Source organism: Mauremys mutica, chromosome 4 (genome assembly GCF_020497125.1).
Source record: "Mauremys mutica isolate MM-2020 ecotype Southern chromosome 4, ASM2049712v1, whole genome shotgun sequence".
NCBI classification, from domain to species: domain Eukaryota; kingdom Metazoa; phylum Chordata; order Testudines; family Geoemydidae; genus Mauremys; species Mauremys mutica.
In genome coordinates, this window is record NC_059075.1 from 38,560,191 (window position 1) to 38,576,892 (window position 16,702).

Below are 16,702 nucleotides of genomic sequence, written 5' to 3' on the forward strand. Positions count from 1 at the left end.
ACATTTATACTATAACAAGTTACCTTTGTAAATGGACTAAGAGGCATGAGAGAATGTAATTGCTGTGTGTTTCACCATAAAAAGTAAAAGCTTTGTTTATTCCTTTATTTTGAAAAAACCTCAGGAGAATAGGCATCGTCTATTGAAGACTTTGCCTGACTGATTTTGAGTCCTGTGCCTGAGCACTGGGAAAGCACAACAGTACCAAACCCAGAGGAAATCTGGACATATGGCAGGCGGTAGCGAGCAAATCAACACACGCCAAGCTTTGAAAGGAAATGCACAAGTCAGGGGGAGGAAAAATACTTCAAAAGCCAGGAGTCAAATGACTGGTCACAGCTGTCAGGAAATATCAGTCCTGCTCCCAATTTTCTTAGCTATTTCAGGAAAGAAAATAAATCTAAAGAATTTAATTTTAATTTTATAAAATAACATGCTAGGGAAGCTGAGCATGCCAGGGCCTACCTCATATCTAATGTCTCACATAAGTTGCCTGCTTCCCTGGCAGAGAGCTTCCATGCATGCCTGTCATGTGAATTGCAGTCCCCCAAAGCTTTGGGATTATTCTGCTTTTGTGCCATAACACTCTGTTCCTGTTGCTTTAAACCTGATTAATGAATCGGAAGTTGGGTTGATTAGCACTTCAGGTATCGGCTCAGAATTAATTCTCATAATAGCTTTCACAAATCCTCTTGCTGTCCTCCTCCTATTTCCTCAGGAGGGGAAGGGGAAAAGCAGGTCAAACTTAAGGAAGGCTTTGTATGTTTTAATAACCATACAAACCAGGTGCATAGTGTGCAGCCAGTGCTAATAAGGGAAGGGGAAAGGAAAACTGGAACAAGTCAATTCTCCAGTTGAATTCTTCTGGCCACGCCAGGGCAAGTTCAATAGCTGCTGAGCCATGCCAAGCTGGCTACGTGCAGCTGCTTCTTTCACCTTCCAACTAGGGCAATGTTCTCACCTTCTTCTCACACTGGGAGCAAAAACCTTGTTTCTCTTCCTTTGTGTTGCCTGGTGTGAACTTCACTGGGTGTCCCATTATGCTGGCATGAGTTCAGATTGCAGTTCAAACCACAATGCTGGGATGGAAATTTGTAACCTTCAATGACTGGGAAAGGCCAAAATGCTTACTGTGAGCTGGAATGAAACAAACATATGCACATGCTCAGTTTTGCTCTGTGGTTCTCAGGTTCATGTACCTGAGCAAAGCAGATTAAAACCTTAGGACAGCTGATCTAGAATGTGAGGAAAAGAAAGGTTGGGACTAGACTATTAATCGACATGGGGCTAATGGTGCATTCAGGAGCTAATCTTCCACAATGACACTGAGTCAGGGAGTGCTTCTGGGTTTTTCCACACCTCCAGCACCAGAAAAAAATATTTCCTTTGCCTTGACAGCTTCACAATTACCTTGCTTAAACCATTGCAAGAGAGCCTTAGTCATGTCGAGTGAGATGCAAAGTACAAGAAAATAGGCTTGGTTCACCTGAAGGAAAAAAACAAATCTGACAGTCTTGATCCTGCCCAGAGAGTAGAAACACCAGGTAAAAGGGGTGATTAGAGGAGGGAGAGCTATATGCTCCTGCCTGAGAGAACCGAAGTGTATCATTAGTGTGGATTTCTGTTAAGCCAGTGTTTCTTCAGAGGCAACAGTTGTCCACCCCTTTACTTGCCTGTGAATTTACAACTAAGGGAACCTGGGGTAAAGTTACTCTCTTTGGACTGGAGCACAGTATCTTCCCCTTTGCTCCCTAACTCATTCTGCTGTGCGATGCAAAAGGACTTGAAGGATTTTATGTTTTTCATGGTGCAAACCATAAGACGGCAAATTAAATTGTTGAAAAAGGGAGAGAGTCATTGGTGACCTATTATGAATAGTTTCTAATAGCAGTAGACACCATCTGAAGCACCTAATACAACAAAAGAGGAGGTTTAACTGCAGCACCTACCACTGACAATGTGTTGTCTTTGCTGAGGGGATTGAATGATTCTGGTATTAGAGCATGGAGCCTTTCACAACTGCATCACAGATTAATTCTGCTGTAGTCAGTACCATCTGATGGTTGTTCACTGGAAGCAAATGGATACGGTGATCACTGTAATGGGTAGGACATTGGTGTGCAGACATATTAACAACCCTACAGTGGGACAGATTTGTACCACAGATCCTTAGGGCAAAAGTGTTTGCTGTGAGACTAGATCACTGAGCCCAGCATTAATGCATTCTAAGACCTAGTGCTAACAACAGGAACTAGCAGCTTTACTGCACACATTCATGCTAAGAGCCTGCTCAAATATTCTGGCGCAGGGCTTTATGCAATACATGGGGTGATATCTTTGAGCACAGTCTCTACAGCAGATGTTTCAAAGTCCTAGTAAGGAAAAGGCTGGGGGTTACAGGAAAATATCTTAATACCAATCCCTAAAGGTCTGTACTTCAAAGGAGAAGTATTTATTGCTTAAATTAAAAAAAAAAAAAAAAAAAAAAAGAACTGAACAGGTTATCCAATTAATGGTCATTTCCATGTGCTTATGTATTCTGCAGCAGTTCCCCTCTGCCATGTTATGAAACATACTTTGACACTTCAATGTCTGTCACTGGGTAAGCTATTAGTTTCACAAAGCCATTGCTTCGATCATGCTTGAAACACTGCAACAAAGCCTGGACCTTTTGAACATTTTAAGTTGCCTGTTTGTCTTTCCAAGGCAATTTATCTAATAGGCCAACATAAGCAAATTACATGGGATTCTAAGTACATTCCACAGCTCAGTCTGACATCTTAATTAGGACTTTTAAGAAATAATAATTCCCTTCCTGCTTCCAACAATTTCACTAACCTTCCTTAGAAACTGACCAATGAAGAAGATCCACATAACCCACCCAAAGCTTTTTGTTTTTTCAAGTTTATCAAAGATTCCATAGGCACAGGTCCTGGCAAGAGAGACTGCAATGGCAGGATTCAATTACTGTTTTAAAAAAATAACACCAAACACACAGGAGTGTCTTTGATATTTCCAGATGTGATCTTTATACAGCACAAGATCTTTCTTGTCCACCGCTTACATTTAAGAAAAAGTCTTATAAAGACATTCATTCACAAATGTACGGTAACCTAATCTGGTTGCACAACAGTGAGAGTGATTTAGAAAAGCCATAATGATTAAATCATCTTTCCCTACTGTTTCCAGTTGAAGTTTATTTTCATGAGGACACTGTAAATGGAGCAATCATTGTAAAGCTGCACCTTGGCATTTTCTATATACATAGATTGCACTAAGTTTCTAAATGGACTGTCATATTTGAATGAATGGGGAGAAATATCCCATCTTTTTGAGAAACAAAAGAGCTTAGAGCATGAAAGCACTTAGAAAGATGAAGAATGGTATACATGAAGAATGACTATGTAAGAAGATGCTAATTACAATTCTTTCATTTCTCCCTTTCCACTGGGTCAATAAACAGAAAGAACGAAGATGATATAAATACTAAACAGATTGGATATTTCATAGGTTGTTATTTTTAACCAGACGTTTTAAAATATAAATCTCAGAATTTCAGGGGAGTTGTCTCCTTTGCAAACAGTCTTTTTACTCTTGTTTTAGACGCTGTGTGCACCTGAACAACAATTTATCAAATCTAATGGAGAGAGGCTGGATGTTCTCTTCACTTAGCCGTATCTGGCCACAAACATTGATCAAAACTTAGGCAGCTCTCCTTGGAAAGAAGTTTAAGACAGGGATGGTTGGCTAGTGATTAGAACAAGGAAATAGGTTCCATTCACAACTCTGCCGCTGATTTACTACATGACCTTTTGCAGGGACTCATGCTCTGCTGTAAAATGGTCAAGAGGGCGTGGCCACATTTCAGGAGTTTGTGCCTCATAACTGGGAGGGCCCTCCAGCATAAGTTAGGTGTAATGTGCTGTATAGGAGACTTAACTTTCCTGTGCTAAAGTATTCCCCATCTATATAATGTAGTAATATTACCCAGGTTTGGAAAGCACTTTGAGCTCCTCAGATAGAAGGTAACATTTAAGTGCAAACTACCATTTGAATTAAAAAATAAAATTATTCAGCTCAAATAGGGTGTGTGTGTGTTTTAAAAATGCATGTGTGCGCTTAAGGGCCATTACATTCTACCGTATATACTTTTAAATCAGATACAGAACGTCCTACCCTGTTTGTTCAGACTCTGTGGTCATTTCTCCATAAAAGCTTCAGACTACATTACAGCTCTATATAAGGTCAAGTGCGTAGCTTCTGCCAGCAAGCGAGGCATAAACACATAGACCTGAAAGTGAAAGGGGGGGTGGGGGCGGTGGTAGGCAGTGCCACATTTCTGGAGTTTGTGCCTCATAATTCAGAGGTCCTACCGCATAATTTAGGTGTAATGCACTGCATAAGATACAGCATCTTGAGCGTAATTGTCAACTGTCTGCCTTGTTTGACCATTTTACAGTCAGAACATGCTTCCTTGCCTGCCTCTGATCCTGTAACTCATGGGGCCAGTGCACTGTGAATATAGTTGCTCTAATCTGCTTTTCTGTACTCTGTGTCGAGAGGACTTTGAGAGGTGGTAACAGAAACATTGCTAGAGAGTTCACCCTCTCTAATCCCTGGCCAAAGGCAGAATCTTCAAAGTAGCATCTCTGTCCTACTTCCTGGTAACTCAGCAAGGGTCTGATCCTGTGCCTACTTAAGTCAATGGGAATCTTTCCATTGATTTCAGTTGGTGCTGTATCAGGCTACAGATCAAGCTCTTTATGCATCGATTTCACTCTACACATTAAGAAGAAAGAAGACAAAGATGAAACTAAGGTTAAAAGTCTGGGTGGGTGGGAGAGGAGTGGGTGAATAATTATAACCACAAGTTATGACATGCTAAACTGTTAACTATGATGCATCAAAGAGATGAGCTCTTGGGCAGATGGTGTAAGATCCCAGACAGAGAAGTAGATCTCTACACAGATATCACAGTAGAGCACAGAGGGATAGTGCAGAGAGGAAGAAGGAGAAGGATCCTAAGCTGGAACCCTGGGATCTCCAATAGTGAGGAGGGAAAGAGTTGGTGGAGGAAGCCCAAAAGTAATGCTGAAGGACTAGTCAGCAAAGCCAGAAGAGACCCAGGCATAAGCAACACCTTACAAATGTCAGCAAGAAGGAAGTAGTGTATATAGTCATGACAGTGCCAGCACATAGTTCAAGGAGAACAAGAGTGCAGAATAGGCCTTGTTCAGGAGAAATGCCTTCAAAACATTGAGAACTGTGCCAGTGGAATGAAGGATACAAAATCCAGATAGCAGGGGATTAAAGAGATAAAAAAGTTGGAAGAATAGTTAATTCTTCAAGGTAAATTTATAGGCAAAGAGGAGGAAGGAAATGGGTCGTCAGTGGTTGGAGAGCCAAAAAGAGTCAAGGGAGAGGTCTTTCAGGATAGAAGGTGGGGGGATACTTAAAAGCACTTTGACCTCACAAAGAGAGGAAGACATCTAAGGGAGAGGAAGGTGGTGGGAGGTACAAGATAAAATATTGAGGTTATGGGGTGAGATGAGGACTGGCGGAAGTAAATTTGAGAATTGGACTTGGGAGAGAAGCAGCAGCACAAAGTGAGTCATACAGTGTCATCTTTGCTTTTGAAAATCCTGCGCACTGTTTCTTAGAAAGGGTGACCGCAGGAATACAGGGAAACAGCATGAGAGCTTAGGGGATAATGAAGAAATACTGCAAGTTAGAGATGTCAGCGTTGTTGTGGGGAGGGCAGGTAAAGTTGTTTAGTCAGGTAGTTGATACAGGGAAGAACAAGCTTGTACTACTATCTGTTTCTCTAGAGATATGCAAAGTTTGGGTCCAAGTGGCAGAGGAGAAGACAGAGCCAAAGTTGAAGGTTAGATGGGAGGGTAGAGCTCCAGTAGCGCACTAAAGGTATCAAGTACTGAGAAAGGAGAAGAGTTATGGAGAAACTGGAATCAGAATGAATGCAAGTTGGAGGGCGCCAACAGCAAGAGAGCGGTTGGGGGAGGTTAGTGAACTGGAGATCATGAGAGGCAGGGAGAGTGAACAATGTTAAACAAGAGAAGATGATGAATGAGGAGAGAACATGTACAAATGGAAAAGATGATAGAGGAAAAAGTACACCTCATATTAATATCTATAACAAGAGCGTGAGAGAGATAGGGGATGTAGGAATTGGTGCACAGTTCGTGGCCAAAGGAGGGGAGTAGAGGCAATAAGGCCTGAGGTTGGATCCAGGATCAAGATGGAGTAAGAAGTAAATGAAAGAGGCAAGCATTGGTCAGAGGAGGTGGAAAGAGTAGATCAAAGGAGACAATAGGTAACAGCAACTCAGAGGAAAGCCAGACAGAGCAGATCTCAAACCAGGATACTGTCTGAGAAACAGGAAGAAGGTCTGAAAGTAAGAGGAAGGGAAGGGAGGTGCCAAATGCAGTCATGTCTTCTTGGGGGAGGTCAGTCAGAGGATAGCCAGGTTTTGATGCAAGCAGGTAGAGGGACCAAGATATAAAGAAGTCATGAACACTTACTTTATTGGAATAGGAGGAGCAAGTTCCAGTGGGATCAGAAGTAAAAGCTACCTCCAGAAAATTAAAACTGCTGGCATATTATAGCATATTCCCACCTACTCTCATGCCACCAACATAACCTGATATCACCCAGATTTACCCATAGGGAAACAAAGTGGGCAGAACTCCTGCATAAATGTCATGGGTCTCTTAGCAACATAATCCCTCTATACAATGAGTGCAATTTTTGTTCATGAAATGGTACATCATAAGTGGTACTCAAGAAAGAATAGATAAGACTGGTCCAGATCCTCAGCTTCAATGGAGGTGTGCTGATTTGCACCAGTTGAGGATCTGGCCCAAGAGTGACTGGAGAGAAAAGGACCTGCAGGTGTTAAATATTATTTTGTTTTTATTTTTACATTTTCTTTGACAGTGCCAAATACCCTCAGAAGTTTTGGCAGCTTAGTCTAACCAGGCAGTGGACGCTTGCACAGGCACTGAACAAACAGAGCAAGATGGAGAGGACTGTACGATATGTTCAGACATTATTAAAAACAAAGGCCTGCCAAGCTGAGCAAATGTTAGTTTTCCAGATGAATGAACAAAACTTGACGTGCTTGAATCAAGTTGATTAGACAGTGCTTAAGCTTGCACCTTTGGGTAACTGCTTTAGTTAGCTAGTTTTGCTAGGTGTTAGTCTCACTTCTGTTGTTCAGCTGCAGGATGATGAAATGAGATTGGGGAGGGAGTGGAGAGGAGTCCTGACAAGTTTACATATCAGCAGTTTCAGCAGAACCTCCACTTCTTCAGCCAAACAAGTAGAAGAGATATTCAACCTAACTTAACCCTCTGCAACCTGAGAGGAAGTGTGACCTTGGGGTTAAGGCATTAGATTGGGTTTTGAGGGAACTGGGTTCAATTCCTGGCTTCCATAGATGAACTGTGGTTGAAATCCTAGTCTCTTTCAAGTCAGTTGCAAAGTTCCCATTGACTTCAGTGGGACCAGGAGTTCACACTGAACAAGTCACTTAGTTTCCATGTTTCTCTAGCCTGGTCTACACTAGGCGTTTAAACCGGTTTTAGGAGCGTAAAACCGATTTAACGCCACAACCGTCCACACTAGGAGGCACCTTATATCGATTTTAATGGCTCTTTAAACCGGTTTCTGTACTCCTCCCTAACGAGAGGAGTAACGCTAGTATCGGTATTAACATATCGGATTAGGGTTAGTGTGGACGCTGATCGACGGTATTGGCCTCTGGGAGCTATCCCACAGTGCACCAGTGACCGCTCTGGACCGCAATCTGAACTCGGATGCAGTGGTCAGGTAGACAGGAAAAGCCCCGCGAACTTTTGAATATTTCCTGTTTGCCCAGCGTGGAGCTCCGATCAGCACGGGTGGCGATGCAGTCCGAAATCAAAATAAAAAAAGAGCTCCAGCACGGACCATGCGGATGTGATCGCTGTAAGGGCAGGCAAATCCGTTCTATCAGCGCTCCGTTACAGAAGATGAAATTCAGAATCCTTTTTTAAAAATCTCCAGACAGACGCCATAGCAGGGACTCAGCGCACTGCAGCGTGACAAGCGTAACGGAAAGATAAAGAATCAAATGGACGCTCATGGACTGGAGGACTGAAGCTATCCCACAGTTCCTGCAGCCTCCGAAAAGTATTTGCATTCTTGGCTGAGCTCCAAATGCTTCTAGGGTCAAACACAGTGTCCGCAGTGGGTCAGGGCATAGCTTGGCAATCTACTCACCCCCCCCCCCACCCCCAGAAGCGAAAGGGAAAACAATCCTCTGACTCTTTTACATGTCACCCTATCTTTACTGAATGCTGCAGATAGACACGATGCTGCAGCCGTCAACACCAACATCATCACTCCCCCCCTGCCATGGGTGGCTGATGGTACAAAAGGACTGGTAACCGTCCTCGTCATCAGCCTATTGGCACATGGGGCAGTAACCATGCTGACTAGCATCCGTCAGGTCGATCAAGGGCGCCTGGCCCTAATTTTTTCTGGTGGATGGTGCAATATGGCTGGTAACCATCGTCATCATAGCAACAGGGGGCTGAGCTCCATCAGCCCCCACCCTTCATGTATAAAGAAAAGATTCAGTTGCCCCTGGACTAGCAGAGGGATGCTGGGCTTCTCTCCTACACACTGCTTAATGTCCTGTCTGGACTATCATAGCAGCTGGAGGCTGCCTTCCACTCATTTCTCACTAACAAGTCACCATGTCTTATTCCTGCATTCTTTATTACTTCATCACACAAGTGGGGGGACAATGCTACGGTAGCCCAGAAAGGCTGGGGGAAGAACGGAATCAACAGGTGGGGTTGTTACAGGAGCACCCCCTGTGAATAGCATACAGATCATAATTTCTGCAGGATCTGACACAGAGCAGCTGTGCTCTCTGGTTCTATGATACAGTGTTTATCTAGTACACTTGCCTATATTCTAGGCAGGACTGATTCTATTTTTAGATACCAAAAAGGAGGGATTGACTCAGGGAGTCATTCCCAATTTTGGCTTTTGCGCCTCTGGCTAAGAGCAGCCAGGGGCACTTATGACAGCAGCAAATGGTACAAAAGGACTGGTAGCCATGATCATCTTAGTTCCAATTTATGGAAGGGTTGGATGGTGCAATATGGCTAGTAACCATCTCTGCTGTCATGCAAAAGCAAAAGCATGCTGCTGTGTAGCGCTGCTGAATCGCCTCTGTGAGCGGCATCTAGTACACATACGGTGAGAGTCACAAAAGGCAAAACAAGCTCCATGATTGCCATGCTATGGCATCTGCCAGGGCAATCCAGGGGAAAAAGGCGCGAAATGCTTGTCTGCCGTTGCTTTCCCAGAGGAAGGAGTGACTAACGACATTTACCCAGAACCACCCGCGACAATGATTTTTGCCCCATCAGGCACTGGGATCTCAACCCGGAAGTTCCAAGGGGCGGGGGAGGCTGCAGGAACTATGGGATAGCTAGGGAATAGCTACCCACAGTGCAACGCTCCAGAAGCCGACGCTAGCCTCGGACCGCGGACGCACACCACCGAATTAATGTGCTTAGTGTGGCCGCGCGCAATCGATTTTATAAAATCTGTTTTACAAAACCGGTTTATGCAAATTCGGAATAGTCCCGTAGTGTAGACGTACCCTCTGATGAGACTTCCTATCTCACAGCCCTTGTCTGTTTAGATGGTAAACTCTTTGGGACAGAGACTCTCTCACAACATGTATGTAATAGCATCCTGCAGTACAACTAGGCCCTGATCTCACTATTGCAATAATAATAACCCAAAATACTATTATAGAAATAGGAACCGAGACTATTTCTTTCTGCCTTTTGATACATACTTACGGATGGACCTAATCTACAAAATTTGGAGCTTGGTTCAGATTTTGACCACCCCAAAACAATAGAGCTCTTGGACCTGGTGTTTTGGCTTGGGCCTTTCTCTCATTCATACACAGAGGAGTTCAGTCTTAACTGCACACTTGCAAGTGACTTAATATTATTATTATTGCTATTCCATTTTATATAGCACCATGCCTTTACAGTCCTAAAGGTAAATAATTTCCCTACTCCAAAAAGCTTAAATCTAAATAGATGTAGTGGGGTGGATAATTTATTAGGGATGGGTGACCTAATTTGGGGAACACTTATGTTTTGGGGAGGTCTATGAATCTTCTTTAGCTGAAACCATATAAAAGTAATTATGTTTTAACATATGTCGTTTTATAAACTGAATACCTATGGGTACTATTATTCCTATTTAACATTTATTTTGTGATAGTGCCTAGAAACCAACCAAATTGGGGTACCATTGTATGAGGTGCTGTACAAACATGCAAAATTACCTGTCCCAAAAGGCTTATAGTCTAAAAGACCAGGCATCACAGATGGATGCGACTAAAAAGTGGGTAGGCAAATGGGGAAACAAAATAAAATGAGACTTAATACAGACAAGCGAAGCATGCAGTTTCTTAGCCAAACAATAATCAGAACTTATCACTTGTCTAGCTGTTGTCAGATGGCCGTTTCCTATATTTACTATGACAAAGGTGAGTTTTGAGGAGGGACTTGACGGTATTACTATACGCAGTAATAAAGGTGCCCATCAAAGTAACATCTAGTTACATTACGTTGCACATGGTTTAGATTAAGAGCAAAGATCACCTCCAAAATATAGAGAACATATGCTCTGTGACCCACTGCAACATCTGAAAGGAGCAGAGTTAGGGTAACTCAGCCAGCCAGCTAAATAGCAGGGGGTTTCTGTCCTACAGTTAGCCTGTACAAAGAGATCCATCTTAACACATGGCCCAGTTTGTGCTCAGACATACTGTGTATCCACTAAGAATCTGTTCCAGAAGCCAAGGTCTACTACTGAGAATGGCTAGCTCCCAGCTCCATGTGCTTAGAGACTGCAATGGATACCTCTTATAAACTGAGAAAATAAATAAAGATTGACCTGAACCTTCACTCCCGACTTTGACTCACTTGAACTTTGGATTGAAATAAGTTCAATTAACTTCTTAAAACAATAAAGTTTCATTTTCACATGCGTTTGCACTTCCTGGTCCAGCCAGGATTGGAACTAGAAGCTCTAAGATTCCGTGAGAAAGGCTTTTCTCCTGATTTTTCTAACCTCAACAGAAGCAGGGAGTACTGGAAATCTCCTTGCAAGATTTCCAGCTCAGTTTTGCTGGTTTGGATGAAAATACTAAATTCTGAGTTGGTGATTTCAATAAACATCCAATTCTTCTGAGATGTGTGTATCACTAGCAATTATGGAATTAATAGCATTGTAAAATATTTTACCCCAAGATGTAGGATACTGCTCAAATATCACTCAAAATAGACACCAGTTTATCATGAATTTACCAGGGAACATACATGATGCTTAGAATAAAGGCTTGCTCTAGCTTTTTCAACACAAGCTCTACCCCTGAACTAAAACAACATGGACCTGATTCTCCATTGTTTTGCAGTGGAAAATTTAAATGAAAATGCAAGATAGAGGCCAGTGAAAAATCAGGCTCCATAGATCAAAATTACAGAGGATCTTATGTCTGATTTAATGCTTTCCTCTCCTGCTGGGATCTGAAAGAATTGTGGTTTTGATCGGCTGTTTTATCCCATATCAGAGATGCCCTCCTGGATAGAGTTGGTGGCTGGTTTAGGAGATTACAAATGAGTTACAGACCCTTTTAGTTTTTGGACTGAACTTGGCTTCATCGTTACCGTCCTAAATGTATTAGTATATGATGAGTGTTTGGCTAATATCAAATGGGTTGCTGGCCTTTATCCATTTCCTAAGAGGATGCATTTTATTTATTTGTGTTTTCATTTTGATCTGGTTTGCAGAAACTCCAAATCAAAGGGTGGGAGTCCAGAATTCAGTGCTTAGGAGTTATAAAATATAACTCCTCCAAAGCAGCAGAGGTGCTTCTCCCTCTGTGTCCTACTTTATATAATTGACAATCAGCCCGCAATATGGCTTAAAATCCCCACTGCCCATACCCATGAAACAGAAACACCGCCTTCAGTTGCTGCAGCCCTCTACTCATGCCCACTCAGTGATGATCATTGCAGCAGGCCCAAAAGGTTAACAGCTTCACCCTGTTTTGGAGTGGGTGATAGGGAGCATTCTAAAGGAAAGTGGGCATCAGTGAGAATGCTCTGCCAGAATCCCCCTCTATTTCATACTAACAGAGGTTGAGCTCAAACACAGTATGTCAGGTAAGAGGGTCTCAGACTATTAGGGCTTCATAGGTCTAAGAAATCAGAGGCATAGAGATAATGTGAGGGTTGTCTTACCATAGCCTCTTCCATAATCTGATCCAATCTTGGAAAAGTAGAAATTGTGAACATCAAAAGATGCCTGTGTGATTATAACTACTGCCAGATTTGGCAACTAATGGCATTTTCTCTGACTGGCATTCTCTCTTTTTCCAAGTCAGGGTGGAGGATTATTGGTGGGTTATGGGTAGGGTGACCATATTTTCCCTAAGGGAAAACGGGACACCTCACAGGGCCGGCGTGAGGTCCCCCTCTGCTCCCTGGTGCGTGGGGCTAGCCTGAGACTCCCTTCCACGCACCCGCTCAGGGCCAGCCCAGCCTGAGCCACTCCTAATCCCTTTCTCCCACACAGGGCTGACATTGCCCCACCCCTCCACATCCCGCATATTCCTCTGCACCTCGCTGCGGGTCGCACCCCACTTTTTGGCAAAACTGTGCATTTGTCCCATTGGTAAGAGCAAACAGGACAAATGCACAGTTTTGCCAAAAAAAGTCAGGACTGCCAGGAGCGCACTTAAAAAAGGGATTGTCCCGGCCAAAATGGTATGTGTGGTCACCCTAGTTCTGGGAGAAGCTTGCATTGCCATTTCCCATGCTGAACTTGTTCTGAGGATGGAAAAAAAAGTGGTATCATTGATGGTCACACAGGGACATTGAAGATACAGGGCTTTCTGGACATTGCCACCTGTGTGGGAGGGACTGGCTATGTGTGATGATCACATTCTGTAGAAGAAATGTGCATCCCAGGGGCTGGAGATGAAGCAGTTGGAATTTCATGACTGAACACAGGTTTCTAGGCTAAATATTTCTTAAGATGCATGGGTCTGACCTCTGCCTTTTTGTTGTTCTTTTGGGTGGGGGAACCTCATACAGAATTACAACACTGTTTGTATGTATTGTACATACAAGGGCTGTGCTAACTGATGTGTGAAGTACAGATCCACAAACACAGCAACTCAAACCACACTTTTTGCTTTCTCGCTTAGAAATGGAAATTAGGAGCTGAAAATAGCATTTTTCAAGTCCCCAATCAGTGGGCCTGATCCTGGATGTGAGAAAGTTGTTTAATCAGTGTTGTTTACACCCAGTAATGGAAACAAATGTGTACCATCACTGAATTTTCTACCACACTGTCTGCTTTCATTGTTGCAGAACTCAGTCATGTGGGAGACAAACTGTTATCTTCTCTGCTTAAGTTTCAGCCTGTTTTGCACACTGACATTTTAGAACTGCTGGGAGAGTGTTGAGCTGTGACGTATAAGTTAGATCCATGTCTCTCCTGGCAGGTGAAAGTCATCAGGGAGCTGTTGGATCCATTGTTTGGAGGTTATTTTTGAACACCCCCACTTCTGGAGAGCAAGGTGCCAGTTTCCTATAGTGAAGCAACTGTTAGACTGTTGCTCAAAAAGCCACCTCTTGATGCTGTTCTGAATCTTCTATCTTTATGGATCATGAATGAGAAGGTTATGATGGGATAGCTCCAGGGAGACCTGGATCCCTTTGGTCTCCTCAGCACAATCAACTGGAGTTTAGACCAGGTATGTGTCACAGGGCTGGCTCTTTAAGGGAGCCAGCCGCCCAACCTACCTGTGACAGGCTCCACTGAAGAGAATGACCCAACCCAGGTCCACCTGGGGATCATTAGCTGCCTGAGTAGCTGGAAGTATGCAGTATTGTTGACCATGTTGGCCCCAGGACATTAGCGAGACAAGGTATGTGAGGTATTACCTTTTACAAGACCAACTTCTGTTGGTGAGAGGGACAAGCTTTCGAGCTACACAGAGCTCTTCTTCAGGTAGCTAGAAGGTAGTTAATTAAGTAAGGAGACCCTGAGCCTAATAAAGGGCGAAGAGTGCTCAGTTGAAAAAAGCTCCTGAGGAGAAAAGAAGCTCTAGAGGAGGGGAGCTCAAGCTAGGCTAAAGCTTTCCAGGATGGGAGAGACCCAGAGCTAATGGGAGAGACTGCAGAGCTGTCCAGGTGGCAGAGAAGCCTGAGGCCTTACAACAGAAGGAGTTGCTGCTGGAACATAGAGACTTTTGTTTTGGGACTTTAAAGTTTTATCTGGACTCTGAGGAAAAAGCCTTTAAACCCTTGTACATTGTGGTCCTTTCAGAAGGCTTTATTAAAGGGAGATATACTACTGGGAAGTACAGTGTTTGGCTTCTACTTGACCAAGCTGTTTTAGTGACCTCATTGTTAACTCATTAAGGAGGCAAAACTGAGGCAGGCCACAGCAAAGACACATTCAGCCACAGGGGGGTTCTAGGGAGGTAAAGTTGCCCCTTCTGTTACAAACATTGTGCAGGATATGTTGACTAGTGAACTGTCAGCTGCCTTCAACACCATTGACCACAAGGTGGCATTGGCCCACCTACAGACCCTCATATAGTGTGAATAGAGTCCTGAATAGCTCCATGCTTTTCTTGTGAGTGTTCCCAGATGGTAGTACTGAGCAATTGCCCAGATGGGGATAGTTGATTCTATATTTATGATGTGCACAAAAATTGTCTCCTCTCTGGTTGCCTCCCTTACATTTCATATGCCACTTGCCTTCCTAGCCTGTAAACTGTCTGAAGCAGTGAACATGTGTCTGTACATGTTGGGGGCTACTTTAACATAAGTGATAAATATTAAGAAATCTGTAAGATTTTAATTATCTTTATTCATGCACCTAGAGCAGATGATTAAGCAAATTTAAATATCCAAATAATAAATCAAGATGAAGAAAGGTCCGCTGGGTCTTTTTGCTAGAAAACGGAGTCACTTGCTAATATAGTCAGTCAGACTCTGGCTGCTGAAGTCACTCTTAGCTTCCGTGCTTTCACCTTTACCTAGCAGATGCTGTCAAAGTTTTCTATAAATATGTCAAGGGAACTGTATGAGTGCTATCTGTACCTGCTTTAATAAATAATAATGACTGACATTTATAATAGCAGCTGAAGATTCTACACCTACAGCCTTCTACAAACAGGATATCATACAAACTAATTCACCTTTTAACTCCTTCCCCTACTAAAATGCAGCCACCTTTGGATTAAAGGCATCAGTCATTTTCCAGCACACAGCAACATCATACAGCAGTGCAGAATAGGATATGAAGATTCCTCTAACCCACTGAAACTGCAGGGAGGCAGAATGTAATGACCTGGATTGGGATTAGCCATGATTTCACTCTGACTCTCCTCTATTTGTATTACAGTAGCACTGAGAGGTCCCTAAGGCACAGTACATACATACAAAGAGAGACCGAAAGAATTTACAATCTAAACAGACTGAACAATCAAAGGGTGGGAGAATGGAAGTGATATCATCTGCATGGGGAGCTGAGGAGCAGAGAGATTGTGGCTCGTTCAGAACACTGGAAGTATGGGCAGAGCTGGAAATTGAACCCCGCTCGCCTGAGCCCCAGGCCTGGTCTAGAGTGCTGTTTAAATTTATCTATGTTACATCGCTCAGAGGTGTGAAAAAATCACCCCCGTGAGCAATGTAGTTTACATCGACCTAACACAGTGTCTACATCACGCTATGTTGGTGGGAGATGCTTTCCTGCCAACTTAACTTCCACCTCTCGGGGAGGTGGCATGGTGAAGTCGACAGGAGAGCACTCTCCCATCAACTTATCATGTCTTCACCAGACCTGCAAATTGACGCCGCTGCATCAATTGCAGCAGCACTGATTTAGCGGGCCAGTATAGACAAGCCCCCGGTATGGTCCTTAGCCATGAGACCCTCCTCTCTCTCTCATTCTTATGAAAAGTGCTATATCCAGGAAAGTTCAAAGCCTTATTCTCATCAGCAAATCAGCATCTTCATTAGCGCCATGTCCTCTGCAGCACTGGGAGTAAATGTGGTTGAAATAGATCAGAGCAATGCTGAGGGCCTTCAAAGGACATTCTGTGAAGTCCTTTTCAACCAGTGTGGGGGTGAGAGAGAGAATGATTAAATGTGGGAGAGTGTTAAGAGTTCCAGCTGCAATGTGCAGGACCTCTATCAAGAATAAAAGCTATAACATGAGTGAGAGTGTATGACATAGAGACAGCACTCTGTTTTTCTAGTTGAATACTTTAAAAGAGACAGACCTTGTCACTTTTGTATTAGTGAGGATTCCACACCACCCCATGCAAGTAGTAGTGAAGGTTTAGAAAGGGAATGCTAATGGATTGTGAGAAGAGATGCTCACCTGTCCTAGTTAACCAACTCCGTGCAATCTCTGGGAACATTGTTTGAAGAAAACTCAGAAAACCAAGCAAACAAAAACTGTTTATCCTGAAGTATTACAATTACAGTGCCTCTTACAGACTTACTGAACAAGAAAGACTGTGTAATCTCCTAGTTAAAACAGAATTCCTGGGTTCTGTTGCTAGCTCTGCCCC

The 16,702-nt window shown here is 43.2% G+C and overlaps 1 long non-coding RNA gene across 1 annotated transcript in view; it reads right to left on the minus strand.

The window, feature by feature from the left end:
- LOC123369614 overlaps positions 1-16,702 on the minus strand; it is a 49,991-nt gene that overhangs the window by 24,533 nt on the left and 8,756 nt on the right. Inside the window, exons 3-4 of the long non-coding RNA XR_006579106.1 lie at positions 1,950-2,070; positions 962-1,137 (exon numbers count right to left, since the gene is read on the minus strand). This is a non-coding gene — a long non-coding RNA (uncharacterized LOC123369614). The remainder of the gene's footprint in view (positions 1-961; positions 1,138-1,949; positions 2,071-16,702) is intronic.